The following is a 19,581-nucleotide window of genomic DNA, read 5'->3' as shown; positions in this document are numbered from 1 at the left end:
ACTGTTTGCAAATAACCATGTGCAGTATATGCATTTTTCTCCATAGGGTAGCATAACCACATACAAAAGCATTTAGGTGACATTTTTACTTACCCTCCAAAGTTGCTTTTATGACAAGTACATACCCATTTACAAAGATCTTGGTTTCAAAATAAATATAAAAATACTTTCTATTTTTCTAAATTAGTCTCGAATTTCTTCTTGAGCATCTGTATTATTTATTGACTCTGTGAGAGTTCAACAAATACATTAAAACTACCCTCTGATAAGGCTAAACTGCTCGCCCACACTACCACAAAAGAGAGCATTTGGAATTAATAATTTAAGGCCTGTAAACCAGTAAAAGTCCTCTGGACATTCTAAATAGTAAACTTTGTTTTGGTATACCAGACAACAAGCCAGCTTCCTACAGTAACCACTCCTTTCACAACACCATGCTTCTGTTTTGCAAATACAATAAACAGTGTTTCATCTGGCCTCCCACACTCCATCATTTTAACATCATTACCTACCTCAAAAGGAAGGAAGCAATGGAAGGTCTTCAGCTCTGGCAACTTTTCACACAGTAGAAGCATCAGAAACGGAAATAACTTTTTTCTTACAGTAGTGGAAAAACTTCATCTTGAAAAAACTTGAAGGATAAAAATAACACGAAAAATGTTTAGTTGATGTCAACAATGCTACACAGATATTGCATAACAAGCATCATTTTTACAAAGCCTGTGAATTTTCGAAAACATTTCTGAAAAATTGTACTGCTCTCATAGCATCTTTGGTCTGTCTGTTATTTTGTAATACTTATTAATTTCTATTTTTCAAATGGATATTATACAAAAAATAAGTACACATACATATCCTATACAAAGAACGGTGTATATCCCGTCAAACATGTAGCTAGCGTAAAATAACCTATCCAGGACATTGTTTCCAGGGCACTGTTAAACGTGCAGGCCATTGACAGTAAACCAAGAAACTAGTAAACCCATCAATACACTATAGCGTTTAGAATTAAATGTGGTGGAATACACCAGGTAATACCATTGTTCCAAGAGCAAGCAAACTAACAATGCAACAACAGTAAACAATATTGAGCATTTTGACGGGCAATAGCAATAGGGTGGGCATGTGTAAACCAGTGTGTACCCGTGGTCCAAAGCATTAAAAATAGAACATATATCATGGTCCATGTGACTAAATAATGCGACTGCCAATGGGAATAATTGAACGATGCTTCTCATGGGCGATTAGAGAAAGTGATGGATTTGTGGAGTGCTGTAGAGGCAGCACAAAGAGATGCGGGCGCATTGGGGGAGGGGTAACACCTTACTGAAGGCAGGGCAAGAGACCCACACTTTCACATGTTCATGTTTATTGTGTAAATCCTCACCCAGTTAGTGGATATAACTGTGGTATCCATAGTGAAAAGTATTATTTCAGAGGTATCCTTATATATCCCAATCTTACTCATCTAGGAAAGTGTAATATCACACATCAACAGGGTACAAGTCCTAAAAAATAAGTGGCTTGACTAACCAAGTTAGGCTCTATGCGAGTGACATCGTGGTGCATGACATCACAGTGGGTAACATCGCACGTGGCATCACAGAAAGGGGCATCACAACTCATGACCTTACAAGAAGAGACATCACAATAAATGATCAGATCTTAATCTTAAGATCTCACACATATGTTTAGCAGGTCTATCACGAATACATTTGAGCGCATTACAATATTTAACAAATGAGATTTTGCATCAGGGTTCTGCCCAAAAAAGTGATGCAACCCAGTCGGAAAATCTGGGCCTCAACCTTTACAATTATTTTTCAAAACCCTGCCTCAAAGAAATTGGCTATGAGGAAAAACGTGACAAAAAATCTATTTTGTTTAAATGGTTGTTAAGTCCCTATTTTCAAATATTTTAAGGGGTTCAGGCACCTGCCACAGAGATATTTGTGTGCCAAATTTATTATAATAATCAGAAGATAACTTTGAAGGTTAGCAGATCCGCTGGAGGGATCTGTGTTTTGTCTAGTTCCAGTTTTGAATCAAAGAAGCATAGAGAGTTAATATGTCTCCTGCAAAGCACATTATGTAACACGCAGAAGACAGATTGTCATTTTATGTAAATCGGTAAGAGGGTTACTGCTTCTAACACAGAGATCCTTATCTTACTTGCAGTTCATAAATTGTAATGCTTATAATTTAGCACAGTGAGCTATGAAGGACATGTGACAATTACAACTTGTAAATTTCACTGTGTTATAGCACATCCTGTACCTCGATTTACACACATATGATTTATTGTCAATGTATAATGTGTATGTGTGATGTAAAGTGCTCCAACACCCTGCACTGGGATGAATAGCACTATAGCGCTTTAAAAGAAATAAAACAAAATGATGGTATTTAAATTGCTACTTGGGTAAATACTGGGAAAGACAAACACATCTGACATTCTTACAGTGTATGCATATCTCTTATGTACAGGGACTGAACAAAGTGAAAAGCATGCCTCTCTCAAGTACCTGTAAAGTGATAAGCTGTATGCCTTTGTTCCTCTCCATTGCATTTAGGTGTGATAGCTCCCAGGCAGGATACAGCCAGGATCCTGAACAAAAGGAGGCCTGATTGCCTCTTAAACTCAGCCTTTGTTATAGACCCACCTGTAATCTGATAAACCTCTTCCCACCTGCATGTTGCTGCTCTGAAGGAGAGCAGATAACATGAATGCGCTGCTGACAGTGGCATAACAAACTTGAGGGCCCCCACCCAAAGTGCATGGAAGGGGTCCCCCTTGCTCTGTACTCAGTCAGGAGCTCTCAGGCCCGCCTGTTCACTGTGCTGGAAGGGGCCCCCTGGTGCTCTGGGGCCCCCCAGCATGGCGGGATCTGCGGAGGCTCTTGTTACGCCACCGGCCGCTGAATGTGTCCCAGTGTCTGAAAATTACATCGGGGCAAGTCTGCCATGTTATGTGGGGCCCAACGTCTTGGCAGGATTGACGGCGTTCGCCTTTTGAAAAGAGTGGGTAGACGCTGTCTACCCATGTGTACCCTTGACAGTGGCCTTGCATATATTTAACACTTCCACTTTGTGCTCAATGTGTATGTAATTTTTTCGCAGTGTGCGATACTATACATTTCAGTCATCCATTTATCGCATGTGGTGGGTGAAGATTGACACAAGTAGTGAAACATGGAGAATTTAGCCACAGCTAGAAAGGTTGCTATGCTAACCATCTGTGTATAGACTGTAGGTCCTACAATGTTAGTGCTGTCATGCAGTATAGCTAAATATGGGGATTTGTGATTTTCGGCTACATTGTCGGGGTGTAGTTGATTGGCCCCAAATGTCCTCCAAATATTGAGCCAAGGCAGGTCACGTCTGTAAAATGTGATATGTCACAACGTTCTGACTTCCATTTTCATCAGCGTTTATGAGCAGTAGACTTGCATTTCTCAATCTATAGGGGATCCTGTATTAGTTATCCAGGATCTCGAATATAACAGCTTAAAAGTTCAGGTGTATATTCTTTCCCCAAAGCTACTTGCCATAAAAGTATGATTGAGTTAAGGGTACTTTCCAAGTGTAGAGATTTAATAACAACTCCTTATAATCATGACACCATTTACCTGTATCGACTATAGATTTGTAAATATTGATCGATAGGTGATGGTTCAAGAACTATCAGGGGTGTGGAGAGCCACAGACTAGAACGGAGGCAATGTGCTAGCAGTTGGAATTGCCCTTCAGTCGATTCCTGTAGCTTTTAATTCACTAATGGTTTGAGATGTTCTTCACTGTACAGTTGCCCAATTGTCTTTAAGTACCAAGCATGCAATTCAGCCAAAAAATTGTACTGTCCCCGTGTGAATAGTCGAGTTATGCTACATCGGTGCTGTTTTGTGTATCAAGTACAGACCTGTAAGCATTTTGTGTACTATTTTCTAGGCAGTTGCAGTTGCTTTAAGTATGGGGCTGGTCACCATTACCAATGGGACTACCCAAGTGAACTGGGGTTGCCAGGCCATGCCGGCCCAAGAGGCAACACTGCAGGGCCACCCAAAGCAGTGCCTCTTCTGGGTCTCGGGTATAATAGCCTAATTGGGACAAGTCAAAGCTAGACTGTACGAGGCTATAGGAGGCATTCTTGGTCCACCAGCCATAGTGTCACCCCATAAACTAGGTGCGTTCAGCCTTGGCTCACTCTAAAAATAAGATCTGACATCAGCATCAATCTGGTACAATAGTCTCCTACTGAGGATTAGCATTTTTTTAATTCATTTTTGTTTTGAAATTTGTAAAGCGCTTTATACCCGAGGGTGTCAAAGTGCTAGCCGATGAACAGCCACTACCAGAGAGATGGCCACAACTAGCATCACGGAAAGAAGAGCCAGGTTTTCAGCTTCTTGTTGAAGGCGGTGTGGGAGGAAAGACTAGCAATATGGGTGGGAAGAGTATTCCATAACTTGGCAGCAGTGACCTGAAAGGAATGGCCCCCACTTGGCTTTACGAAATCTCAGTATCTCCACCTTCCTCAGTGAGGCAGACCTTCGCTGTCTATTAGGCGTGTGCCAGTGGAAAGCCGTTTGCAGGTGCATCGGGCTCTGGCGGAAGAGAGCAGTATGAACTAGACAAAAAACGTTTGTGACCGGCAGACAGTACAGGGAGCGCATGCCCTCTCGGACTGACAAGCGTTGGCAAATATCCAGGACAAGCTGAGCAGTCGCATTCTGGATAGTCGGAAGCTTGTTAAGCGTGGATATGTTCATATTAAGGTACAGAGAATTGCAGTAGTCAATAGGTGAAGAAATAAGTGTGATCAGGGCCGGCTTTAGCACTGGTGGCGCCTGGTGCGTCAGTGTTTGTTGGCGCCCCCCAATGACCACCTCCGCCACGGATTCCCTCACTACCACCATTTGGCAATGTCCTCCAAGTCTCTATAACCACTGTCTCTTAGATTCGTTTAGTTTTATAGCGTCGCTCATACCCTTTTAAGATGTCAGAGCACTTTACATCATACACGCATTGCACAGAGACAATCATACGTGTGCAAATCAGTATATAGGAAAGACAGAGGCCTACAAGGAGTAGGAGTCACAGGTCATCCTTTCTGGTAGGCAGTATAGTTTAAGAGTCATTGGACTGGAAAACCACAAATTCAGAATTTAAAATGTAACATCATTGTTAGGGGGTTTCTTTCATAATAAGAATAGATTTCCCCCCAAATGAATCCCTTTTTGCAAAATTAGGACAACGAAAGAGTGAGCAAAAAATATATAGCTCTAATATTTTCCTTGCAATTTACATGCAGCAGGCACATTAACCCTCTGCACTATGATGATTCAAAACGTTTACTAGACAAAGCTCCCGTCTTTCTCCAGGAAGAACATGAAATCGCCAGAGTTGTCATTTTTATTGATGTTTTGAATGTGCTGGGTCACTGTACGCGGCATCAGGTGCTTTTGAAAGATGAACATGGCGCCCCCACCCCAAGTCAGTGCCCGGTGCGGTGGCTCCGATCGCACCGCCCTAGAGCCAGCCCTGAGTGTGATGACCACTGTAACTCTGAGCTCAGTTGGAATAAAACGAAAGACGTTTCTTAGAGTTTTGATGATGTAAAAACAAGAGCGCACCGTCCTTTTTGCCTCTTTGCGCCCTTGACATGCCATCGTCTGGTCGCACTGAGTTGCGGCCGTTTTGTTCTCTTCTGGACACAGGGTTCCCGCCGTCTTCTCTCTGGTCTGGCGCCGGTTTTCGCAGGTCGAGTCGGTGTTTTGAGCGGTGGGTCAGGGCGCATTGAGGAACTTCTTTCAGCTTTTATTTGCAGTTTTGTAGCGATGTGGGCGGCCATCGGGGTTCTTCCCTCCCCCAGCCCTTGCCACATGCGGTGCGGGGATCGGCATTGTTGGCATGACGGGTGCTTGGAGATGGGCAGGGAGCAGAGGCGGGTGCCGGGAACACATGGGCCTTGAGAGATTTCAGCCAGATTGTTAATGCGACAGACTGAGGCGGCAATCCTAGGTTTGCACCCATGTAAGTGATAAAATGTCAAAAAGACACCAACGCCTCAGAAAGTGCCACATACCCGGCCTGCAACGGCATATTATGTGGCACATTGCCTCAATAGATCCCAAATAATTCAGGTTTCCTCGCTGCTTGCCTCAGGCGTCCCTGCCACATAATTTAGTACTGTTTCGCCAGTGGCACATGTTGATGAGGTGAGAATCAAAACGGGCGTAGGAGCCAAGTGCTGACGATTTTGGAGCACCACATTTTGGGGAGTTGTGTTGTGCGACAATTGCTAGTGGCCAGTAGCAAATGTGCTGAGGCAGCATATTTATCGCGATCGGAGTATGGGGGCTAGCCAACACCCGGGGTGCTCTGCGACGAGGCTACAGCGGGTCTGAAGCCTCTAGGGACGCTTTCTGACTGATTTCCCATTGCCACCCTCAGCTAGGCCAGGCACTGGTTTCCGCGCACACACTCCAGAATGGGTTGATTTCTCTATCTATGCGCTGGATGGTTTGTTTTGGTATAGCGCTTCCCACAGTGCTTTTTGCTTTGAAGGAAAATGTAGATATGGCACACTTTGAAGCACATTCTGTTGATTCAGGCAAATGTGTTCATTTTGCAATAATTTCTCCTGTGACAGTGCTCTTTGAATACATACAGACAGAGTGCCATTTTGGACAGGCAAGGTGTTCAGCTGTTGGGGGAGAGAATGTGGCCTAACGGCTAGGGCGGTCGACCTCCGAGCTGGGGAACCGGGTTCGAGTCTTGACAGATACGCTCAACATTCTGAGAACACGCCGCGAAGCGGCACGGTAGCTCAGGGCGTGGGGTTGAGGAACAGCGCTGCGCGCAACGCCCCTTTGTCCCCCCAGACAGTAGGCGCTTCTCCAGACATGCCAACCCTCCCCTAGCGGAGGTTCTGGAGGCCGCGGGGGTGTGTTTTGCTTGAGGGACAGGGGGGTATCTTGTCCGCCCGGGTGCCTTGCAGTGCTCGCTAGTGCCTGCGGTGCCTCGGCGGGGCTGATTTTGTGCCTTTGTTGCCGCTGTCGACGGAGGGCTCATCGCCGTGTCGGCCGCGACTGCAGGGGTCAATTTGTGGTGTCTGTCGCCTCCCCACAGTGGGGCGGGGGGTGGTCATGTGGCCGGTGTGGGGTCACGGCCGTGTCTTGATGTCCATGTAGAGGTAATCCTTTCTCCACAGGTTGTGTGGCTTGGGCAGGGTCTGGGAGCCCGGTTTCTGAAGGATCACTGCGGTGTCTTAGGGTCCATGTGGAGGATCCTGTCTCCAGAGGTCGCGCGGCTGAGGCAGGGCCACTGCTGTGTCTTGGACCTGGGCGTTGTTGCATACGTTTGTGGGGTGTATATATATGATGTAGCGCTTAAGAGTTTGAAAATCGTAGGGGTGCGTTATATTCACTGTTAGTCGGCACCCGCATATAATCAAATGTGTACTCAGGTATTTTGTGTGCAATGTATTAAGAATTGTATAATCTATATCGATTTCGATAGAAGTGTTAGCTATGTACAAGCATATTGTGAATGTATTAGAGAAATGTAGAGTTTAGTCATTTGAACAATGTGATGTTAAAACGTGTAGTTTAGACTTCGTGTCTGTAGACTGTTTAGTTTGACCACACATGAAAGAAAGACGTAAATGTCAATACTGTGATTTAGGCCTGCTTGTGTAACCGTAGTAGTGGCCAGAATTCGCATATATCGTTGAGGCGAAAGGCCTGGTATTTTCTTATGTTAGCCAAGGGCAATAGGCCAAAAAGGATTTATTCCAGTAGAGGTTTTAGGCTGTAGTAAATTGCAAGTTAAAAGATGTGAAGTATGTCTGTCTTGCATGATCTCACCCCAGGTGCAAGGACAGTTGCTCGTTAGTAGAGAAGCTCTTTGTTCATGAATTGACTTATGTAGTAAAAGCCAGACATGGGAGTGCATTGGAATGTGCCAATCGTAACTCCTAGTGCGGATGGTGTCTGGGACTCAAGGCCAAGCGATGGACGATGGAACTGGACAGCGCTCTGTGGAAAATTACTGAAAGACGACTCCGCAGAAGAGGAGGTGCGAAGGGCGTGTTCTGAGATTTGGGGTTCTGTATTAGGGAAAGCGCCCCGAGGGTGGAGGCAGATCAGAGCAGCCCAGAGCAGGGAAAGGCTAGGCGAAGGGATAGAGGGGGCAACTTAGACCAAGCTCTCTAAGTGAAGACTTCTTAGGAAGTTTCACTCTGACACCTTTCGACTGAGGGTCTCAAGGGATTGCTAAGTAGGGATGTCATCTAGTACAGAGTAGGGACAGAGATGGTATGGTCCAGTGTCCCTAATATCGACATTGGCTTGGTAGTTTTCTACCTCATGCTTTTAGAGATTGTGCTTTTAGTTATTTTTAGCCGTATGCGGATTCTTCGTAGAGTAGCATTTGTGTTAGTGCCTATGTACTTGTTGTGCCTCGCATTGAGGACTCTGTATCTTCAAATCTTTATGCTGATAATAAAAGCCAGAGAGCCAAGAGATTAAGTCTCGCTTCTTTGATTATGGCAAATTGGGGACAGTAATTTTGATAATTGTGTTTATTCGCTCCACGCTATTGGGCAAGTAAAAAGTTCCATCCGACCAGAGTGAGTTCTAGTAGATAATTGCCAGATACTAAAATGGGCCGGAGCAGTTGGTAGCAGAGACGGATGGTTACTTCCGATAGCGAGGGACGATTAGATTAGATAAGGATAAGTGATCCTTGAGGCCCAAAAGACGATAAGTGATGCTGAATCATCAGATGGCGAGCAGCAGACGGCAGCAGACGAGCATCGACGGCGAGTAGCAGTGCGGCAGAAAGCAGCAGTTCCAGGAGTGAGTATGAACATAATGAGATGTTGTAGATTGCGGTGTTGATTTGTTGTGTGATGTCTTGCGGAGTTGATGTGTATGTCGTGTGATTGTGAGATCAGGCTGTGAGCGCGCGCAGCCCGGGAATTGTGGTGTAGAAGACACCTGAGATAGATTTTGTTGACCACCCAAAGGAGATCGTGAGGTACCATCGATCACCTGGACCGAGATAGGGGGAGCGAACGTGTGTGTGTATGGCAACTTAACGCTGGTCGTGGGTTGTTGTGTGTGGATCGGAGTGTTAGTAACCTATCAGGGGCGATCTGTCTGGCCGGACGGGGGCAGACGGGCGCCAAACGAGGTCAACAAGGTCGAGAGACTGTGGACGAACAGTCAGAGGCTGTGGACGGACAGCCAGAGAAGTAACTTAATCGGTTATTTCAGTGTATGAATGGGACAAGAGCAAGCGTGAAACGTGTTTGGAGAAGGGAACTGCTGCGAACGGAGGAAGGTGACGTCAGAGGGTGTCGCGCTGTGATAGGCCGGTTGGTGTGAGTCGCGCTGTTATTGGAGGATTTAAGAACAAGAAGTAAATAGAGCGCGAGATCAAATTCGCTCGTCATGAAGTGTCTTAGGGTTTTGCGAGAATTGTGTAGAGGCGATAAGCATGTGGTTGTTCGTGAGGGAGAAGAAGCCCCTCCCGAGGACACCCCAGCACATTACATGGCAAAGAATGTAGGGTTACACACTATAGTTTGGATCGAGAATTGGCACAAGATTACACAAGGCGAAGGGGAACTAGCTTTCCCGAGGTATGGCTCATTTAGACTAGCGGTGCTGTACCAACTGAAGACGGTGATGGGGTCCTTAAGACCCTTGCCAAGACCGGCACAGTTCGAGGCATTACATGTGTGGATTAGAGTAGCGCATGATAAGGAAAAGGGAAGAAGTCAGGAGAGGATGAGGAAGTCGATTAGGGCATTTCAGGATGCCAAGTGGGACGCAGCGGAGAAAAGATGGAGAGTGCAGACAATTGAGGAAGAGAAATTGTATCCCTTACTGATGGACTCGACGGGGATAAGGCATGTGAAAGCACAGGAGGAAGAGAGTGATTCCGATGATGGGGTATTGCAAAGATTGTTAGACGAGAGACCACCTCCTTATAATCCAGAAGAAGTGGATGATAGGTGGGGTGAGAGGGGAGAAACTAGAAGGGTAACAATCCAACCCGAGACCCGAGTGGAGGGGTTGGTTTCGTGTGGAACAGAGAGTTTACGGAGTCAGTCTGAAGTTAGTGGGAGGATTGAGAGGGAGATGAGGTTACCGGATGCACTGAGGGTACCGGTCACCATTGGACCGATTGTGTCGATATACAGTCCGGAATCGGAGGAAGGAGAGAGGTCTGAACGAGTGGCAGAAAGAATGAGGAGAGAAAGCGAGGAAAGTGGGTTGGAAGGGGCAATGGCCCGACCTCCAAGCCCTGTACAATGGAGTACACCATTGGCAGCGGTGTCAGATACATCTAGGGGCGAAGAGGACCAGAGAGCGGGGAGGCCGAGGACTCTGATGGAGTCGAGATCAGATTTAAGGTCATGGGTACCGTCAGAGAGGCACCTGAACCGGAATGTGGGACAAGCGGAGAAAGCTCAGGATAACTTCAGGAGTTATTCTGCTCCTATAGAAGCACCAGAAGAAAGGAGAGAGAAGGAGCCGGAATGTGGATACGATGAGGGACGTGGAGCCAGTTGTCAGGTGTTGAAAGGAGCCTTGAAGGCAGGGATGATAGATATAGTAAGGCTCAAGGCAGAGGTAGAAGAAATTATATATGGAAGTCTACCTCTTGAGAGGATAGTATCTTACAATCCGGATGAGCTGTTTTTCGTGGCGAAAGATGTGACTCGGAAGGCACGAATGGCACACGAGAAATTGAGGGGATTGGCGAAGGAATATGATGTGGATTTATCCAAGACTAGGGTGTTGCAAGGAAGTCATAGGATGCATTATACTGAGCGAGAGTTGGAGGAGAAGAGGGTTGTTGGATTGAGGTCACATGCCAGAGAATTGGTTCTAGCCATGCGGCCATGGCTGACGCTTGATAAATGGGAAGAGAAATGGTCTAAGAAAAAGACCTCTAAGGGAGCGGAAGGAGGAACCCCGGGTGAAGGATTGTTATTAGCAAAGACCTTTCCCCTGAGGGAAGTGGCGAATGGAGGATATGTGCATGTACCATGGAGCAAGGGGGATTTGGCATCATTTACGAATGATTTTCCCAGGCTCAGGTAGAAGCCTGCCGAGTGGTACAAGCAAGTTGAGCGTTTTGTCAAGATTTCGAAGGTGTTGTGGATAGATCTAAATACCTTATTCGATATTGTGGTTCCGGGAGATCTGTGGAACGCATGCAAGGTTGCTGTTGATTGGCCGGACTATGAGCCTGATAGGAATATGATTACAAATGGTCCGTCGCCAGTAGTGATGAGGTTGTATGATAAAGTAATTACCTGGTTGAAATCGAAGGTTTCACCCCAGGATATAGATTGGGTGAAAATAGACAGGACAGTGCAGGAACCAAAGGAGACAGTACATGAATTTTATGAGAGACTTTTGAAGGCTTTTAAGCAGTACAGTGGCCTAGATGAGCTGGAAACGAAGGATATGGGACAGTTTGTGTCTAAGTTCGTGCTGGGTTTGAAGCCCGAGGTTAGTCTCATGATACAGCAGCATTTAATCTGTTGGCAGAATAAGCCCGTAGATGAAATCTTGCGGTACGCCAGGTACTGCACTGATGAAATTGAGTCGAAACACAAGAAGATGAAAGATAACCTATTGCTCATTCAGATGCAAGCTGCTCAGGGACCGCCGAATGGGGGTTCAGCGGTGAGGAGACAGGGAAACTATCAGACAGGGAATCAGAACGTGCAGGGTCAAGGAAGGCCGAGGCCCGTCGACCCTAGGACCGGGATAGATGTAGCTATACTGAAAAAGACGACAGCTTGTCACCAGTGTCATCAGGTGGGACACTGGAGGCGCGAGTGTCCCTTGAACCCCTATAATCAGCCACAGATAGAGGGAGGAATGGGTCAGGTCCTTGGGGCGTAACAGGTACAGACGGTGACTGTACCGAGAATGATGCAAGGGGGGACCGGCATCCCGCAAGTGCAGATTCCCCAGCCACCCAGGATACAAAATGTACAACAGGGAGCTCGAGCTTATTTGCAGATGCCCATGTTCGAAGTGAGCGAGGAGAAGGATATGGATTTTTTGGCTCGGCTGAGTTTAGGCCAAGAGGATGACTGCATACTTAGGGCCATCTTAGAAGTAGATCAGAGAGGACCCTTTGTGGAAGCAGAGCTTGACGGACACCCTACTACATTTTTGGTAGATACGGGGGCTACCAGGTCAACTATAAGATCAGCAGTAGTCCCGGGTGTAGCCCTTTCTGGAGAAAGCATACAAGTGGTTGGAGTAGCGAACAAGAGGCTAGTTAGCCCCTTGACAGAACCGATTCCAGTCAGGATAGGAAACTTTAGGGATCGACATCAGTTCGTGGTGTGCGATTCTAGCCCTGTTTGTTTGTTGGGAAGAGACTTATTGTGCAAGCTCAATTGCACGATTTACTGTACCCCGAAAGGAGTAGAGGTGCAGACAAGGGACGATGATGCGACCTTTAAGGTTGCAAATCAGCGGATGTGTGTGGAAATGTACCCAGCTTTGACAGTGGAGGAGCTTCCACAGGATTTGAGGGAGTCAGTATCGGCTGACGTGTGGGACCAAAGTGGAGAGGAGATTGGCTTAGTCAGGGGAGTGGAACCAGTGAAGATACAGGTTAAGCCAAACGCGGAATTCCCGAGAACACCTCAGTATAAATTATCCCCTGAAACGATTGCTGGGATTAAACCTGTGATCGAGTCTATGATCAGGCAGGGAATACTGGTGGAGATCATGGGTAGTCCATGTAATTCGCCCATTATGGGACTGCAGAAACCAAGTGGAAAGTTCAGGATAATGCAAGATCTGCGAAAAATAAACGACATAGTCGTTCCATGTTGTCCAGTGGTACCGAATCCATCTGTGATACTGTTTCAGATCCCATGTGAAGCTGGATGGTTTACAGTGATTGACTTATGTCAGGCATTCTTTTCGATTCCCCTACACGAAGAGAGCAGATTTCTTTTTGCATTTAGGCTAGAAAATCGTATATTAACGTGGTGTCATATCCCACAGGGGTATACGGAGAGCCCATCGATTTTTAATCAGCTCCTAAAGAAGAACCTTGAAAGTCTTGTGCTGCCGCGACACTCTGTTTTGGTGCAATACATTGACGATCTGCTTGTTGCATCAGAAACAGAGGACGCTTGTAGGGCCGATACCATTGCGCTGTTGAATTTCCTGGGAGAGAACGGTAACAAGGTGTCTCCGAACAAGCTGCAATACTGTTTACCTGAGGTACAGTATTTGGGGCACAGAATTGAGAAGGGTAAAAGGAAGGTGTCTCCAGATCGCATTGATGCGATTCTAAGAATGCCAGTTCCCTCGACCCAGAGGGAAGTTAGAATGTTTTTGGGAATGGTGGGCTATTGCCGCCAGTGGATCCCAAACTTTTCCTTTGAAGCGAAGCCTTTACAGCGGCTGACGCGAAAGGATGTAAGTGATCCGGTACCATGGGACGACGACTGTTTGAAATCATTTCTGAGGCTGAGAGAAGCCTTATGTAGCGCTCCTGCGTTGGGAATGCCAGATTACAACAAGGCATTTGCATTGTTTTGCTGCGAAAGGGAAGGTTGCGCATTAGCAGTGTTAACTCAGAATCATGGGGGTGTCCGTAGACCAGTTGCCTATTTCTCAGCTACTCTAGATCCAGTAGCTTCTGCGTTGCACGGATGTCTCAGATCCGTTGCGGCAACAGGTGTCAGCATCGAGAGATGTGAGAGCATTGTGATGGGTCATCCTCTTACTGTACATGTGTCACATTCTGTTGAATTGTTGATGACTAGGACTAAAACACAGCACCTCACGAATAATAGGCTGACTCGTTATGAGCAAGTTATCCTTGCAGCCGATAATGTGACATTGAAGAGGTGTGCTGTTTTAAATCCTGCTACATTGTTACCTGTTCCAAATATAGATGATAATGAAGATTGTGAGGACCATGATTGTCTCGACGTTACGGAACTATGCACCAAACCGAGACCTGACATTGTCGATGAACCGCTCCCAGTGTCAGATGAGATTTTCTTTGTGGACGGTTCATGCTTAAGAGACAGTGTCGGTCGATTGAGAGCAGCGTTTGCTGTATGCACCATCACGGGGGTGGTTGAAGCCGCTTGTTTAGAAGGAGTACACTCCGCGCAGGTGGCTGAGCTCATTGCTTTGACTCGTGCCTGTTTGGCAGCCGACAAGATCCGTGTAACGATTTACACGGACAGCCAGTATGGGTTTGGTGTGGTTCATGACTTCGGACAGCTATGGTCCCAGAGAGGGTTTATGACGTCTTCAGGTTCTCCTATAAGAAATGGTGACTATGTACGAAAATTGCTTGAAGCATTGCAAAGCCCTGATGAAATTGCCGTTGTTAAATGTGCTGCTCATACGAAGGGAAATGATTTTGTTTCATTGGGTAACAATTATGCTGATGAAGTAGCTCGGTTTTGTGCAGAGCAGGGATGCAGTTTTACGGAGACTCACATTGAAGAAACTGGGGAGGAATTGGTGTATGGTCAGATGTTAGCAATGGCAGACTCATGGGAAGAATTGAAACAGCTTCAGGAAGGAGTTTCGGATCAGGAGCGAGACAGTTGGATACGAGCGGGGTGTGAGAAGGGAGATGTGGATATATGGGTTTCGAATGATGGACGAGCAGTGTTGCCGGAAAGTTTGTTGAACCCCATGGCGAGGCTGATACATGGTGCTGTGCATCTTGGGAGAGACGCAATGATGAGAGTGTTTCGTCAGACTTGGTACAACCCGAAGTTTCGGGCAGTGGCTGAAACCGTGTGCCAGAGGTGTGTCACTTGTCAACAGATGAATGTAGGAAAGAGGACAGCTGTGACGTTGAGCCACATAGGGAGGTCAGGAGGACCTTTCAATAGGATGCAGCTAGATTTTGTTGAAATGCCGTGGTGTAATGGGTTGAGGTACATATTAGTGATAGTATGTGTCTTTTCCAGGTGGGTGGAGGCATACCCTACACGCAGATGTGACACACTCACGGTAGCAAAACTGCTATTGAGAGAACTCATTCCAAGGTACGGGTTCCCGACGTCCTTTGAATCGGACAGAGGAACTCATTTCCATAGCAAAGTTATGAAGTTGCTTTGTGCTGCCCTGAATATAGATCAGAGACTACATTGTAGCTATAGACCAGAAGCTTCAGGGATAGTGGAGCAGGTGAATGGAACTCTGAAGGCTCGGATGGCGAAAGTGTGTTCGTCTACGTCTCTGAAATGGCCTGACGCATTACCTTTGGTCCTTATGAGCCTCCGAAGTGTGCCTGATAGAAGGACTGGGTTGTCACCCCATGAAATCCTCATGGGAAGAGCGATGCGTTTGCCTGCAATACCTGCTACTGCTCTGATAAATATCACTGATGATATGATCCTGGACTATTGTAAAGGCCTTGCTGACGTGGTCCGTTCTGTGTCTCAGCAGGTGCAGACAGCAACGGTTCCAGCTGCGAGTGACCTGTGCCACGACTTGTGCCCAGGAGATTGGGTCCTAGTCCGCAAGCACGTGAGGAAGAGTTGCTTGGATGCTAGGTGGCGAGGCCCATTTCAAGTGATCCTCATCACGAACACAGCAGTTAAGTGTGGAGGTTTACCGAACTGGGTGCATGCTTCCCATACCCGTAGAGTTCCAGCACCCTTAGAAGATACCGCCCCTGTCGAGAACGAAAATCCAGCTGAGCCGACAGAACCTCCAGAGAGGGCCAGTCAAGCTGTAAGGGTTGCTGAAGCGGCTGATGGTGCACTGAACCGAGCTGAGGAAGGACGTGAAAGAAGTACTGACCCAGAAACGGGCGAAGGAGCAAGAGGTGCAGTGGGTAGTACGGAATCGAGTTCTGCCGAAGAAGAGGAGGTCAGTGCACAGGGTATCGAAGGGAAGACCGGAGGTGCCACAGAAGCAGAAAGGGTTTGGCCCGCAAGACAGAAACGGGTAAACCTGAAGTTGGTACCGGACACAGATCTTGCACCAGTTTCGGAGGAGCCAGAAGAAGAATCAGGCGAAGAGGAGAATCCTCAAGGTGTGAGAAGATCAAAGAGAACAAGGGTGCCAAGTCGGAAGTACGCTTCACCAGAGTGGGCATATCAAGTGACTGATGCCAGGGTTACCGAGCACGGGAAGATTGAGGTCGATGACATTGGTCAACAGTGTCCCGCTCCAGAGAGTGGAAGTGTTGCTGAAAGTTCCGGGATTGGAGATCGAAGGAATCCTGACGATTCATATTCCGAGTCCACCCTTTCTGAGTGTCATTCGAGGTATGATCTTGGACAATTTGGAGTTCCCGACGTTCACTACTGTGCCAGATCCACAAGAACTGATCATCCTTAAGCTCGAAATATTGCAGGGCGTCCTGGAACTGTTGGGACCAGCGGTTATGTTGGACTGATTTGAGGGGGTTGCAAGCAGAGAAGAAGATAACCTAGACCCGAGCGGAAGAAGAATAAATTTAGGGATTTTTCCGTTATAGAACGAAGAAAAGTTAGGGAGGTTTGCCTAAGTTCACGAAAGAGACATTAATGAGAAAGAGATTTACCATTTCAGAAACCGTATTGGACATTGAGTATATTCCGAAGATGGCAGATCCTGCAAACCCACATCGTAGGGCTAAATTGATGATAGGTACACTGATAGGGGTTGTGGTAGTCACTATATTTGCAGTAGTGATCAGTTCATATATGGTGGCTCACAGGCAAGAGGGGAAGGTTCAGGGAGCACCCACACCTATTACCCCAGGACAGAGAGCTGTCAGTATCCGGAGACAGGGAACATCAAAGTTAAGTGAGGATCGCAGACTCCACATGGATTTGTCGAGGGGTGATTTTAAGCTTAATGCGTATGCAAAGCTATTGTATGAATATGTCGATGCGATGGATGTGAAGGATTGTTATGTGTGTATGCAGTTGCCTGCTTCAGTGGATGAAGGTATCAAGTATCATCATCTTCCATTGACATATGGGATTTCTTGTAGTTTATTGCTCAGTCTATTTTATGATAGGAGACAGTTCGAGTATTTCTTTTCAAATTTTGACACAGTACTTCCTGAAGTTCCAGCAATTAAGCATTTGAATAAATACGATTATTATAAGAAAGAGGACAGACTCCTGAAGTACTTTAGACCGACTGTGAAGTTGGATACTGTGCATGCTCACAGGCATAACCTGACATGTGCGTTATCTGAGACGGAGAAGAAATTCATTGATCAAGTAGAAGACAGATATAGAAAGTTGACCCAGACACGAGACACCGGAGATAGTCCAGTAGATTGGACTGAGGAGGAGAGGGCTCACAGGTCCAAGGGAAGTTATGGACCAATAGCGTTAGATGAAGTGCAGAGAGGGAATTTGTGTATTGGGCGACCTCAATCGGCCACGGAGAAGGTTGCAGTAGGACATAGCACCTGTTCACAGACTTTCACTCTGGACGCTTCTGTTAAGGGTTTTATGCAAGGTCCAGTAGAAGTGATTCCGACAGTGTATTATGTATGTGGAAAGAATGCTTATGTCAGGTTACCCGCAAATTGGTATGGCATATGCTATTTGGCTATCATATTCCCGAAGATTTATCACACAGAGGACTTGAAATTGTTAGAGACGAAGCAACATTCTAGAAGACGTAGGGCTGCAAATGCCGGTGCAGTGATTGGGGATATATACGGAGCAATGATACCTAGTATGGGTGTGGTGTTGAATGACGTGAAGATCAGGAGGTTGGCGACTGTAGTTGATGAGTTGTCTATGAACACGGCGAGGTCCTTGTTGTTGGTGGCTGGAGAGATGTCGTCGATACGAAATATGGTTATGCAGAATCGCCTTGCGTTAGATGTGCTATTAGCCAAGGAAGGCGGAGTCTGCAAATTATTGAAGGTTCAAGAATGCTGCACATATATTCCAGACAACACGAAGGAGATAGGGAAGTACATAGATAACATCACAACTATTCACAAGGAGATTATGGACTTGACGGAGGAGAATGTGTGGGAAAAGATTGGACAAGGATTTGGAAGAGTGGGAACGTGGTTTGCGAATTTGGGAAGAGGATTTCTTGGATCAGTGTTGAAGCCAATTATCATTGCTGTAGTTTGTGTGATTTGTTTGTGGGGATGCGTGAAAGCGTGGAAGTGGTATCAAGGAGGCAAGGTTGAAAGAGCTCTTAGGGCAAACGAGAAAAGGATGGCGAAGTTTCAGGAGCAGCAATATGAGAGTCTTAAGAGAATGGAGGGAGTTCGACATGGCGGAGCCATGACTAGTACGGTTTAAATCAGTTCCAAAGCGCTAGGTGGTGCTAGCCAAGATGGCCGCGCCGAGGTAGAGCTCCGTGATGCCTGACCCCTCGCATCCGCTCATCCTCCGTTGCTGATGGCCTGGGCGCGCTCCGCTTCCTGACGCTTGCGGAGGAGCCGCTGCCCCACCCCCGCTGCAATTTTGGGACGCTTTGGTGCCGCAAGGACTGAGTTCTGCCAGCTGGAAGCGGCACCGCCGCAGGGACGTGCACTCGGCCGGTTCCTCGACCGGCGGCGCCCGCTACGAGAGCCCGCGGCGCCACACGAGGGGCGCAGGCCGCAATCTGGTGACAGTTGTGTGGAGGCGGGAGAGACCCGCGGGGGAAAACCTTGGCCTGCGGAGCGCTGCGGGAGGGGCGACAGGTCCCGGATGCCTCCCCGGACCCCCCCGGCCGCAGGGCCCTGATCGCCAGGCGGACCGGCCCGGGTGCTGGGAGCTCGCGAGACGGGGCCCGTCTAGCTGATTGCCGCCATCCGCCGCATTGTTCTACTTTGGCCTATGGACCGGTGCGTACTACAGGGGACTGCTTCCTTCTCCCCCCCCTTGCCCCACTGCCCTACACGTTTGGTAGATTGGCTGCTGGCAGGGTGCCCTCGTGGAGGCTGGGCCCCCCCCCCCAGGGCCTGTGGTGGGCCCCACACAGGAGTGGTGTCGCGCCCTGGCGCCTGAGGCGGCGATTTGACGGGGAGGTGATGCTGGATTGTTACTGCCGGGCCCCCCCCCGCCCACTGCCCCTCCTTATTCCGAGCCCCGCTCCCGGTGTGGAGAGGTGTACGCTGTACCCACGGGACGCCTGGGACCTGCAGGGACCCCGAGACAACGCCGATCGGAGGTGAGAGACGCGCACCTGCGCGAGGGCCTGGACTCCTTCCTGGTGGTGGCCGAGAACTGGTGCGAACAACGTGACAGTGCCCACAGCAGGTGCCGGCGTCGGCGGTTGGCGGCGGGGGCCCATCGCCACACGGGGATCCGCGCGCTCCCCTCCCTCGTCGCCGCCTGGACGGAGGGGGCCCCCTGTTTCCTCCCCCCTCCTCGGGGAGGGGCTCCTTTGCCGATCGCGGCGGGGAGCGCCGCCGGAGTAAGCCCGAGAGGCCGCTGTGGGGGCCTGATTGGTCGCGGGCCCTGTGCCTGGAGCAGCGGTGAGACTCTACCACACTGGATCGCCTTTCGCGGGGCGGCGGCACCCCCGGCGGCCCGTCATAGCGGGGTGAGGGCACCACCCCTACCCCCCGAATCCGCACCGGCTG

The 19,581-nt window shown here is 48.0% G+C and overlaps 1 long non-coding RNA gene across 1 annotated transcript in view; it reads right to left on the bottom strand.

The window, feature by feature from the left end:
* Positions 1-531: 531 nt before the first annotated feature.
* LOC146817623 (uncharacterized) overlaps positions 532-19,581 on the bottom strand; it is a 1,003,010-nt gene continuing 983,960 nt past the window's right edge. The window contains exon 4 of the long non-coding RNA XR_014962552.1: positions 532-631. This is a non-coding gene — a long non-coding RNA (uncharacterized LOC146817623). The remainder of the gene's footprint in view (positions 632-19,581) is intronic.

Source organism: Triturus cristatus, chromosome 6, assembly GCF_964204655.1.
Source record: "Triturus cristatus chromosome 6, aTriCri1.1, whole genome shotgun sequence".
Classification (NCBI taxonomy): Eukaryota; Metazoa; Chordata; class Amphibia; order Caudata; family Salamandridae; genus Triturus; species Triturus cristatus.
Note: the sequence above shows the minus strand (reverse complement) of the source record. Positions and strands in the feature narration are given on the sequence as shown.